Source organism: Conger conger, chromosome 9, assembly GCF_963514075.1.
Source record: "Conger conger chromosome 9, fConCon1.1, whole genome shotgun sequence".
In the NCBI taxonomy this organism is placed as follows: domain Eukaryota; kingdom Metazoa; phylum Chordata; class Actinopteri; order Anguilliformes; family Congridae; genus Conger; species Conger conger.
In genome coordinates this window covers 27899478-27911120 of record NC_083768.1, presented here as the reverse complement: position 1 = coordinate 27911120, position 11643 = coordinate 27899478, and the positions used below count along the sequence as shown (strand labels likewise).

At 41.2% G+C, this 11643-nt stretch overlaps 1 long non-coding RNA gene across 2 annotated transcripts in view; it reads right to left on the bottom strand.

The window, feature by feature from the left end:
• Positions 1-537: 537 nt before the first annotated feature.
• The window catches only part of LOC133137046 (uncharacterized), a 74306-nt gene continuing 63200 nt past the window's right edge, over positions 538-11643 (bottom strand). For both annotated transcript variants that reach the window (XR_009709585.1, XR_009709586.1), the window contains exon 3: positions 538-756. This is a non-coding gene — a long non-coding RNA (uncharacterized LOC133137046). The remainder of the gene's footprint in view (positions 757-11643) is intronic.

Sequence of the window (11643 nt, the reverse complement as noted above, 5' to 3'; positions counted from 1 at the left end):
TTTGACAGTCACTGTATATAGGGAACTAGTGGACCATTTCAGACACAGCCAGTGACTATTTCTGCACTACTGGCCACATGTAATAAAGCTAGAGGTAAATATAACAGAGAAACATCTCTCACAAACAATAACAGGTAGACACCAAGGACGGAAATGTTAACTGTCTGCCGAACAGAAACTATAATAATGAATTAAAAAAAAATACCACACCAATCCCTCCATTTGCATTACAGGAGCCATGTATTTTACCTCACCTGAATAAACATGCAAATTCCACAATTGCAAATTAGTTGGAACATTTTGCTATTTTGTAGCTGTGTATCAACTGACTTTCTTAAAACATACTAACTTTCATTAAAGACACATTACATTACATTTTTTTACATTACATTTTTAATGGGAGGTATTCATCCAGATTAAATGACTTAATTCATAGCCATCAGCATTTGCATTATACATAGGATATTATTATTAATCCTTTTTTTTTTTTTAAAGGAAGAGGATATTTGAGTTTGAAAACAATTTCAGTGATATCAAGTAAAGCATGGTGGCACAGTATTTAGTGCTGTTTCCTCACAAGAAAGAGGTTCCGAGTTTAAGTCCTGGCCAGCCCAGATCCTCTCATGGAGACATGTAGATGAATTGGAGATGCGGCTGTGGGCATGTTCTCCCTGCAATGGACTGGAACCCTGTCCAGGGGATGTTCCTGGCTTGTGCCCAATGAATGCTGGGATAGACTCCAGCCTCCCTGTGACCCTGAATTGGACAAGCGAGTATAAAGTAGATAAAAGATGATACTAAGTGATGGAGCTAAATTATATAACTCCCAAAACCCTTCGATCCCCAGCCTGGATACAAACAGCAATATGTTTTCAATATGTGTCAAACTGGTCTCGGTTTGGACCAGTATGAGATGTTGGCGAAATGTTTGCTTAGAAAGAGATTTAGTCTTCATTTTGTCAGACATCCTCAAAATAACTGTCAAAGTTTGACTGTCATACACAGTGGGGATGCTTCAACTTCATATGGTGATGCCTCATATGAAATTGGACCAGTGTCAATTAAGACATTGAATCCTTAAAGTCCCCAGGTCAAGTGCTACATTTAACCAAGCCATACTAACAGCACTTAGCCAAGTAGAAAGATACGAGTAACAGGATGGTATGGCTGCTGGAAAAGGACACCATCAATGAAATCAGCTGCCCAGATAAAATCAACATCCTCCTTTACACAAAAGAAGCACCAGCTAAACACTATTCAACACTAAACACTAATTCACAAATGCCACTCAAGATGCATTTTAGGTTTTATCAATTACTTTAATTAATTTTTGTCGTCAATTTCGTGAAATTAACAATGGCAAGCCTGTGTTTAACATAGCTGGTTTCCTTTTATGTTTAATACACCATCACCTCCCACGCATTGTCATGAATATGCTGATGTGAGCTGCAGATGGGAAATGTTTCAGCTTGTTGTTAGTGTGCAGGATGAGACTTTCTCTCTCCAAGTTGTGGGGGCTTGCTGTCCTGGCTGGCTTTGGAGAACAGTCATTTCCTCAGTCTTATCAGCAGCGGATTTGCCATTTTAGTCATTTTCGTACAGAGATCCACCATTTCCCTGGTTAAATCACACAATTTGTTTGCCTGGGACACATTCTTGCACATTTTGCATGCGGCTAGATTTTTTTTCATCCATCTCAAAAAAAAAAAGTGCCGGGGAAAGAAATCAAGCATGTGAATTCCTAAATCCTGTTTCAATGTAATACCATGAAATTGTATTCATACACAACCTTACCATACTTAAAACCAATAAAATACTGTCCATTTACAATAACAACAAAAAATAGCAGGCTTCACAAATGTCCTTTGAACCATAGTCTTCTCATAATTGAGAAGAAAGGATGCAGAATGAAGGACTGGCCAGCAGTGAATGTTCTGCTGTGGTACATCTGGTGTCCTTCACATGACTCTGACATAGACTTCGGAGCTCATTCCAAAAGCCTACTGAGATCTGAAGACTCAAGATGTTCCCACATTTTAAAAGAGGCCTTTTGATGTGCAATATCGAGCCGCATCAGAATCTTTTTAAGACTTGTGTCGAGGAAGTGTACAGATGCACTGTTGACCCAGCTGTCTGAAGCGAAACCTCCAGGTAGACTGAGTAACACTCCATCAGGGCATCGCTCAGATGTCTTCAGTTATGCCTTCAGACTTTTCCTCATACATTGTAACTGAGATGGAAAAATAGAGCTGTCAGATATGAAATGATCTGAAGGGCACAAGGCATTTGCTGACCAGGTTTATGAACAGACCCATAATGCTTAGTGGTTTATGGACAGAGATCCCATGCAACCCCATCAAGATGAGCTGTAATGGTTTAACCACTTGAAAAAATTTGCACACTAGTCTTATTATGAATGCTTTTGAATGAATATGATTGCACACAATTTCCTTTCAAGAGCGGCTGGGAATTCAAAGAGCGAGTTTTTTTTTTTAACAGCTTTTCTGTTCAGACTCTCAGACCTAATCAGACCTGTATGGAAAGATGTGCAGACAGACTCGATATTCCACACATTTCATTTGCTGCTTTCAAAGACACACTCAGTTCTGTAATATTTCATTCGATCCAACTTTGTGCATAACCATAGTATCTTTTAAAAGTTTAATAAACTTTGACTATTGTTTACACTTTAATGTGTACAGTTTAAGTACATACAGTGGGCTCCAGAATTATTGGCACCCCTGACTGGCAAAGCACAAAATAAACAATACCTTAAAACTCAAAATGTTAAACGTGAAAAATACTGGACGTTATTGATGTGTGTGGCACCCCTGCTCCTGCATGTTGTGCCACGTGGGTGGAGAACCCTGGAGGGGCCCGTGCAGGTCAACCGCACAGACGTCACGCATTGGGAGAGGTGTGCGAAGGAGTATATCTGCCTAGAGAGGTGATGGGGAGATCAGCACCTTGGAGAGAGATCCCTCTACCTGCGGTCCAGGACCCCGGACAGCGCACGTGAGTGAGCAGAGTGGAAAATCACTGACTCAACTGCAGCCTCTTTTCCTAATGAGCAGGGAATGGGATTTAAGGCGCGGTCGAGGCTGCAGCCAGGGTCAGTCGGTGCCATTCCTGAGCGTGTGAGAGTGTGGAAGGGAGAGAGAGGAAGGACCTGCAACGCCCTGCCATACTGACCCTGAAGAAGACCCCACCTTTACGGACGGCAACACCGAAGACCTGGAAACGGACACCGGTCACGTGAGCCAGATAAAATCCCTTCCTATTCACCCCATCTTTGTGTTTCCCGCCAGCCCTGACGCGGCCGAAGAGGGAAGGAGGGAGGAAGCCCTGGATAATATCCCGGTCTGGGAAGAACCTTCGTTTATTTTTTGCCTAAACGGCCCCTTTTATTTCTCCAGTTTTCCCCTACCCTTGCCCCTGAGGGGGGGGCGCTATCACCGATACCCCGGGAAAAAAAAAAACACAGAAAAAATAAAAAGTAGTATTTTTTCTGATATCTGCTATCTCCTGTGTTGGTTTCTAGCTGTGCCCACCCACTGCACCTCAGGATCCACCCCGAGGCACCACGTGTCAATGGAACCAACCAAACATTCATTTAACACAAAATATATTTAACCAAAATCGAGGTTCCATAATTATTGGCACCCCAGGTTTCGTACTTAGTGCATCCACCACTGGCAAAGATATTAGCATGGAGTCAATTCCTGGAATGCTTGACAAGGTTAAGGAACACATTTGGAAGGATTTTGGACCATTCCTCTATGAAGATCCTTGCAAGATCCTTCACATTCTTGGGTTTGCACTGATTAAATTGACAAATTCAGTCTAGAAATATAAAATCACGATATGATGCATTATGGTTTTTTACACCGACACACGCACACGTAACAGACTTGAATCAATGTGAGGAAAAGTACACTTTACTATTTTCATCAGCAATTTGATATAAAAAACAATATACAGTGTTTTGAGATCAATGATGCAGGCAGGTTCATTGTTCAGGCAAAGTGTAATATAAATGCAGCTTAGTGTAAACATGGGATCAAAACCTTGAAACCCCAGCATAAATCACCCCCTCGGGAACATGACAAATATTATCTGTGCCTCGACACGCTCAATGTCAGGAGGACAAACGATATCTAACCCGTAAATTTCAGCAAGGGACTGTAGGGTACTGTATATGGTACTGCTTACATCTGTATCTTTTATCATAACTCTCCAAGGTAACCAAATAGGTCCAAATATTAGGAGACAGAGAGAGGGAGAGGGAGAGGGAGAGGGAGAGGGAGAGGGAGAGGGAGAGAGAGTGTTTTATGATAACGGTTAATACGGCAGACTAGTACTCCAAACCCTTGCAGGAAACCTATTTGCAACTTTACAAACACACCAGAGAAGGAAAAGATTGAGCACTCCATAAGGGAAGATGTTCTCCTCTCAAAACTCTCTAAAGTGTACTCAGCACCGAGTCAGGTCGGGACACTGAACAAGGCCCAGCCGCACCACATGCTAATTACAGTACACGCAAGCGGACCACCACGTTTCTCTGATAAGGGGGGAAAAAAAATACTGCTTCCTGGTAAAGTAGAAAAATGTAATAAATTTTTTTTTTTTTTTTTTAAATACATTCTAATCTTTCCTTTGGCCATTTAAACCCACATTGAAGGATCTACCACAATCTAAACTCTGGGATTTACATTGCATACCTCACAAGAAAGGTCTAGTAATAATTTGGTAATTGCATTTTATTTTTTATTTAAATAGCATATAAAGACCTGCTTCAATTTCACACATATCGTTCATGTAATCTCAACAGGCACACACAATGTATTGCATACAATATGTTTTTAATCTTTGTTGGCTGGATCATTGCTCTTGCATCGTATTGATTAGCTGTTGAAATAGAGCGGGCTCCAGATCTTTTGGCACCCTAAATGAATATGCACACAAAGTGCTGTGAACTAAAAAGAAATAATACAGTTATTGATACAAATTTTTTTTTTAAAGTATTTCCCCAAAAACAGGTTCCACAATTATTGGCACCCCTGGTTTAATACTTTGTGCAAACACCCCTGGCAAAGATAGCAGCCATGAGTCTTTTCCTCTCATTTGTGACAAGTTTAGAGAAGACATTTTGAGGGATTTTTGACCATTCCTCCATGCAGAGCTTTTGAGAATAATTGATATCCCTGGGTTTGTACTTTTGGACCCCCCTCTTCAGTTCGGATCACAGGTTGTTGATAGGATTTAAGTCTGGAGACTGAGATGGCCATTACAGAACATGGATGTTGTATTTACACAACCATTTCTGTGTGGAATTTGATATATGTTTGGAGTCATTGTCTTGCTGGACAATTTACCTATGACCAAGACTCAGCTTCCTAGAAGAGGCCAAGATGTCCTGGTACTTTGTTGAATTGTGGCATTGATCTTAAATAGTGCCCCTGCACCACTGGCAGCAAAACATCTCCAAAACATCAATGATCCACAGCCATATTTCCAGCAGGTGCTTCCCCTTGTATGCCTTCCTCTTTTGCGACCAAACATGTCGATGGTGTGTGTATGGCCAAAACGTTCAATTCTAGTTTCATCTGACCATAGCACTCTCTTCCAGTCATAATTCCAATGAAGTTTGGCAAACTCCAGATGCTTGGTTTTGTTTATTGTGCTCAGTAAGGACCGTCTTCCTGCCACCCTTCCAATCAGTTTGTTGGCATGGAGGTGCCATTTCATGGTTCTTTTTGAAACTTGGTGACCCCAAGATGCAACCAATATCTGCAATTCTTAAACTATGATCCTTGGGTTACGTATGGCCATCTTCCTGACCGTCCGTGAGGATAATATGCACTTGCGTCTTCCTGGCAAGTTTGAAACCATGCCATAAGGTATTATTGCCCTACCTCACTTACCATCTGTGTCTTCTGAATTGACAGTTATTTGGCTTTTCTCATGTTGCTGGTTGACAAAGAGATTTTGCGTGCTTGTTACCTCATTTGTATACTCCAGGAATTGATTGAATGACATATATAATTCCTTTAGACTGAGATTACCTTTATTAAGTAAAACTGTATTGCCAGTTTCACTTTGTTCGATTTCATTTACAATATTTTTTAGGGGTGCCAATAATTTTGGCGTCGTCATTTTTCAAACATGAGAGAAAATGTATTAAAATAAAAGTATATAGTTTCCCCATATCTTTGAACATAAGATATAGATCATTATCCACGTTGGTTATTATTTGCAGACATTTTAAAAAATCCTTTTCAATAAGGGTGCTGATAATTCTGGAGCCCACTATACGTAAGGACATCATCCTGCCCTAATATTGACATGCGCAGTGTGTTTCTCACCCTCCAGTGGTTAATGTTCAGTAAAACCTACTCCGGGAGCTGCTTCCCCTTCTGAATTTCAATGAGATTATGTTAAAGCACCCCTTCTGCCGCAACACGGGCTGTCTGCACTGGGCTCATTTCATTCTGACCCGCATGTACTCTTGGAACTGGCAGCCAAATACAAATCTTCCCTATATGATATTGGGCAGCACAACAAAATGAGGGAGAGAATGTTCTGGGTTTCCACCCTAAGTAGGAGGACACTGCGGTCCCTTTGGCAAAGCACATAACTGGAATTGCTTCAGTAAACATGCATGCAGATAGCACGTAAAAGTTAAGCCATAGAGTGAATGTCACTGTGGATAAGGGCATCTGCTACAAGAATAAATAAGCAAAGGTGATCAATTCTCACGTATTCCTCTCCACAGTATCGGGAAACCCATCATAATTCCACTCACAAGGGACCGAGGCCTCACGCAAATGCATTTGCAAGAAAAAGTATGGGCTTGACCGTGGTTCAGTCAACATCAAGATCTCTCAGCTCTTCTTAAAATGCTTTTCTCTTGATATTTTTGGTGATTGCCACTCCCTCCAAACTGTATTTGAATCAGGACAATCATAAATAATTACACGAAAATAAAAAGTATAATAATAATAATTATACATCTAGTTTTGTCTTTTATCTGTGACAAAAAGAACAACGCATATAAACTGCTGGATTACAGTATCCTTTTCAAAATAACTATATCCTTTTCAAAATAACTATAGTGTTTCCATAAAAACCCTGTGTCTAAAAAATGTGAATCAATACACAGATGAATACATTTTTGAATCCAAATATTATATCACAGAGACTGCTGCAAAGAAGCGTTAAATGCACTTGCTGGAGAAAATTGTACCCGCACTTTAAAGAGACCCCACACAGGAATGAAGCAGAGCTATGGATATAATTAACTTTCTCTTGGATACTATTAATGTTTTTTTATGCTCTGTCATCATGTTATGACAGATTTGTTCACAGATTTTGAATAGGAACTTAATTCAAGTGCATGTTATTTCTGTCATACTCTACAGGTTACAGAGAGTTGGGATCAGTTCTACTTGACTTCTCTACAGGGTCATATCCGTATGGTTACTGTTGCTATGTTGGACCAGCTTTGTTAGTCAAACAATATGAACAGAGAAGAGTTGGCATGAAGGTAGCGTTTTGCGTTTTCACTGCTTTTCCCTATTTCATTGTTCAGTTTTACATATGACATACATTTCCAATGAACTGGTAGAATATAAGAATTCACCAAAAGAGCAGGCTGGCTGCCTGTGTCAATGGCTTGAGACTCGATGGTACCATTAGCAGGATATGACCAGAAATCCACTGGAGTTGTGTGGGATTAAAACAGCCACAATTCCACTGGTTATTGTAATGCTACAGTTAAATAGAGAGGTAGCTAGCTAAACCTAGCCTGAAATTGCTATAGAAAAGTGCTAAGGCTGACTTGCATGTTTCCATTTAATCACAAAAACAACAACGCACACAGCTTCACATTACTTATTAGATGCTCGGTGCAGTTTCAAAGCCGGGTTGGTAAATTAGCTGACAAACTAAATGGCTGTATTCAGCCAATGAACTGATAGATGAGAATATGAGTCTGGCAGCATTCAGCTATGAAAGCCACGAGAATAAAATGAATTGGTGTAAAATTAAAGTATTCATTAGTCCTCGTCATTTTCTTAGCAGGGACTTTCAAAACTGGGAGCAGAACTTGTTTTGACTGTGGCAGATGTGCCACCCATAAAGTTGGATCCAATTTCAGTAAGTAAGTAAATAAATAAATAAATAAATAAAACTGTGATGAACAACTAACACATGGGCAGTGTGCTCATATGCCCATTTTGGTTTGCTTGATGCCAGACAGCCTGCACTGCTCAAATGGGCCCTGGTTGGCACTACGAATACGTTCATTCCAATCCCACTTTGGCTTATTTACTACTATTTACTACTTTTCACTTCTGCTCATACAGTACGTTTCCAATTACTGGTACAGGTATGCCTTTATATTGGTATCAGTCTTGTTGGCTGTAGACTTAAGAGCCTGGTCTCTCACTAATTTGACAACAGGTGACCGAATGTTCTGACTACTGAAATCGGCCTCTGTGTTCCTAATCTGAACATCCGTACAACGCATAACAGTACGTTAACCAAAACCGAGGCTCTCCAATGCGTGTGTAGGAAACATTTCTGTGTCCCTATGCTCGATAAATATTGTTAATGTTACATTGTGACCCAAACCATTACCTCTGCCACTACAATTTTATACGTGGAAGAAGTTTTTACTTAGCACATTACTGTGCCAAATGACAAGGATACATGTTCATGATTTTCTATGAGCATCCTGATGGACGCCCATGCTACAGCCTAACTGAGGCATTTATCTTTTTAGTTTCACCATTCACCACTGTCAACACGAACTATAATGTGGCAACATCATGGCTGTTTTCTGCATGTTTACCTGGTAACCTTGAGGAAAACTGAAACATATCTTTAAATGGTATGCCTGACAGAGATAGAGAGAGAGATAGAGAGAGAGAGATAGAGATAGAGATAGAGATAGAGAGAGAGAGAGAGAGAGAGAGAGAGAGAGAGAGAGAGAGAGAGAGAGAGAGAGAGAGAGAGAGAGAGAGAGAGAGAGAGAGAGAGGTGATATTGAGTCACAAGAGGGGTCCGGAGGTTCATTTCTATTCTGTGCACATTTTCAAGAGCTGCAGAACATCTGAACTGAAGATTAATAGCAACATTTTAGATGTATTTACAATTCCACCAGTTCAATTTTGTTAATTTGTTCGCATGTAGCATGGAATGACAAACAGAAGGAGATTATTCTCTAGGTAGATATTTCTTAAACTCCTGATAACTGTAACTGTACACAGTCTTATCTAGGTACAGTAACAAATTCAATTCCAAGAAATTATACAGTGATTATTCAAAATGATGCACCACAACACATTCTGCACTGTGAAATCAGACACAAGGCTAACTGCACAGTAAAACCCACATTTTTTGGCACCCACGGTAGGGCTGAGCATATTCAATTCCCACCATAATTTGGAATGCCTAACCGTCTGCAACTGCTTGCGTGAACCCCTCTGCCGATTTAGATAAGTGTGGACAACTCTGCTTCTCCTGCAAACACGTGGTTTCGCCAGCTGCTCCTTTTCACACCGCAGAATACAGCTAAGATTGCATAGACCCGAGATGAAGACCGTTCATGTGCAGCCCTGGGGTCAATGCAGACCGCGGACCGTCTGAACCCTCCTGTAACCTGGGTGACGCAATCAGCAGTGCGTCAGCCTACAGACCTTTCAGCCTATCACCCAGCCAACGCTGTCAGGGTCCGGATGTGATCCGAAACGGGCTCATTCGTGTGCCCCAGCATGGAGGCCCGCTGAAGGAGCCACTCTGCAGCGCCCCCACAGTATACTTTAAACTGTAATGTGTGTACTTGCAAACAACACACACTTTAATAGGACACAAGGCAAGCTGACAAATCTATGCACATCAACTTGAATATGAATGAATCCATCCAACTAATGCATCAAAAGCCAAATAATTCTTAAAATATTGAACCTGGAGTCAGAACCATATACATACCAACATATTTTAGTTACATAAAAATACAAATTTTAAGCTAACTGCAGCAGCTCTTTCACAGTAGTATGGTCAGAAGCCTAAGATTTGTTAATGCATTTGCTCCCACACACATACTGCACAGAAACAGTACATATTGTTACTAAGATGAACGTGCATGCTTCCTTAATCATACTGACTTTAAATCAGTCTGAAATTGAATGACAAAAACCAGAATCAAATTCATGTTACGTTAAAATATGCCCATGATAATATGTCCGAAGCAGTATTAAGGGTATGGAAGAACAGCTGACCACACACATTTGATTATAAAAATACTAACCTAACAACCACATCTTATTAAATAACAAACAGTATTTAAATACAAGGAGAATATTGTATGTAGACCTGACATGAACACAAAGATCTGCTTTCGCACTTGGATCTTTTTCTTTACCTGTCAACCACAAAAACAGTCTGGATTGTAAACACATGCAAACAAAGGTTCCACTCCTCCTTCAGTGTAAAAGCTCTCTGCCTTCAATTATCCATTAGCACTCTGTTTCCCAGTTCAGTCCTTGAGCATTCCAATATTTTAAAGACCAGTGTCCTCCCCCTCCCCCTCCACACACACACACACACACACACACACACACACACACACACACACACACACACACACACACACACACACACACACACACACACACACACACACACACACACACACACCACTGTGCAGCTCTGCAGTGTCTGATTAATAGAGAAAATTTGATGGCAGTTATAGTACTTGATGATAAACAAGCAGTCTATTTTAGTTCCAGAAATGAAATGAATGGCATAAGGCTAACTCATGCATGTAAATGTGCCTAGCTCTGCAGCACTGTTTTACGGCTGTGGAAGACAAAGCATAATTAAGTCTGCAACAGGAAAAGTAGCTGCCGTGGGTTCTGTGTGCAAGTAAGGGTTCACAACGTCAGTGTCCCTCCCCTCTATCCTGTGCTATTGAAAAAGCAGAGGAACCTTCCAGGGCTTGCATTAACATGGTTGCTGTGAGCCCAGAGCCTTGTAATATGAACTTCTTTTTTTTATCGTACCTTCAGCAGCCCAGAAAACAGCAAAATTATGGATTTGGTTTTAATCAGGTATCCAATCCAATCTATCAGGATCCAACATTTCCCACAATCCCACAGGACAATTCCGCGACGTCCGCCCGCATGACGTCTAGCTCGGCTCAGCCAATCCCGTAATGGCAGGAGCAATAAACTCTCTCATATAAGAGCAAGACATGTTCTCAGGATCCCTCTCTTCTTCTCCCTTCTTCCCTTCTTTTCGACGCACCCTTTTTGGCCATTCACTTCAGCGCATCTGCTCCAAGACTCCAAGCTGAATGCTGCACAGCGCACTGCCAGGCCTACGGACACACCTAGTTACCTCGCGGTAACTTCGTGGCCTATAGCGAGTGGAAACTGGTGTAAACGGAACGCTACATCAGTTTACCCCTGCAAAGCTCACCAACAAACAACAGCAACAAACTTTTCCACCCGGAAAAAGGACCAGCGAACATCCTTCCAGCAACCGAGTGGACCAGACGACAGCACGCGGCTAAGACGGGAACGCCCCAGCTTTGCGCACCTCTCCAGGACATTATTCACAGCACCATCGCGGCTCCTA